A 1821-nucleotide genomic window follows, 5' to 3' on the forward strand; every position below is an offset into this window, starting at 1 on the left:
GGGGGGGGAGGGGGCGTGGAGCAGGCGGCGGGGGCGGGGACTCGGGAGCGGCGGCGCCGAGCCGGGGACTGAGGTGACCGAGGCCAAGCTGTGGAGGGCGGGCTTGGGGACCCAGCGGGCGGGGCGAGGTCGCTCCGTGCCGCCCACGCCGGATGCACAGCCGGCCCTCTCCGCGCCCACGTACCCACGTGAGCGCCCAGCCGGCGACATTCCTACTCCCCCACCACCACCCGCTCCTACCCCACAGAGCGGAGAGCCGAGTTTCACAACCACGCACGGGTACACAAAAACACGGAGAAGCGCACGAACGTGCACACGCGCCCCAGCAACTACGCGGACGCCCGCTGCCCACACTCCGGCCTCGCGGTGCTGTACGTGTGACTGCTTGGAGTGAGCCGGGAAAAGTTGGCGGAGTCTCGGGGTGCGCGGCTCCTCTGGGGCGTGCATTCCCCTGTCCTAGAGTGTGCACTTAGGGCAGGTCTGTGAGCGTGGGGCTCTGCAGGAATTCCTTGGATATCCCAGCGCTCTTACCCTGCTGCAAAAGGAGTAATCTGAAGGGCCATTCTCGGAAACCCAAGCCTCCATTCCAGCCTCGACTCTCTGCCGAAGTTTGGGGTACAGGAATGGGCGGGTTATGCTAGAAACTACCGCGAAGATCAGTCGCGTCGGGTTGTCAGAACATAGGTCAAGCAGGGATGGGAGGGGTACCCATCCTTCCTCTACTGGTCGCACTCTATTTGCTGAGGGGATCTGCTGGGTATTCTGTGTGGCCAAAGCTGGGATAGGAAGAATATCGCTTCCGCGGACGTTCGAGAGCCTAATGGAAGATGGGCAGAAGGCCGGGAGCGTCCGACGTGGCTCCCTACGGAGGAGTAGGAGGGAGGAGCTCCTTCAAGGAGCCTAGCCCCCCTCCGCAACCCAGCCCCCCCCCCTCCGTTTGTTTCTCCTAGCCCCATCTGGTTCCCATTACACTCCCGCCCACGGCTGGGAGGGCTGGAGTGGGGGGAGGGGGGCAGGCAGGGGCTCTGAAGGCCCGGTCCAGCAGCTCCAGACCCTTACAAAATGAAGGCTGGGTAGAAGGGAAGCGAGCGGACCGGGAGGAAGGTTCTCCCCGAAGTCTGAAACCTCAGTCCCGCCCCGCCATTCCGCACTTCTGAGTGGCTCGGGGCCTGGCAGGGCGTGGGCGGCGGGGGCGGGGGCTGGTTCTACATTCCGGCTCGGTGAGGGGACCTTTCCATCTCCGGTGGGGACAGGAGAGGGGGAGGGCATCACTGGGTGGGATTTCGGTAGCTAACATTCTCCTCTCCTTCCCTTGAAGCCCCGAACACAGTGAGGGGGTTCTCAGGAACGAGCAGAAATCCCCTTCCCAATCCCCAGTCCTGCAACTGGGGGGCGCGGCTAGATGGGCTCCCTTGGGGTAGTCTCCCCGACCCCCTCTGAAATGTGTGGGCGCCCCCTCCCCCACTCTCCTCTGGTTATTTTGGAGCCTGGGCTGCCAGCCGCTGGCCCCGGGTTTCCACGTGCCTCCTCCCTCCCCCTGCCCACGCTCCCCGTGACGCACATCCTCCGCCCACACAGCCTCTGTTCCAGGCGCCCCCCTCACTCCCACCCGGGCCCCTTTGAGGCAGCGCTGAGCCCCCGGCCCGGAGACGCAGGCCCCGGGAAGAGGGCGGGGTAGGGAGTGAAGCCAGAGAGGGGCAACCGACTGGGCTCCGGGCGATTGGGTCCCAGCGCGAAAGAGGACGAAGGAGGAGCCGATTCTATGGCCTCCACTCTTCGGACCTGGGGCGGGTATTCGGCCGGAGAGGGAGGAAGGGAGAC

Source organism: Herpailurus yagouaroundi, unplaced genomic scaffold, assembly GCF_014898765.1.
Source record: "Herpailurus yagouaroundi ecotype Mexico unplaced genomic scaffold, PumYag 182, whole genome shotgun sequence".
NCBI lineage: Eukaryota > Metazoa > Chordata > Mammalia > Carnivora > Felidae > Herpailurus > Herpailurus yagouaroundi.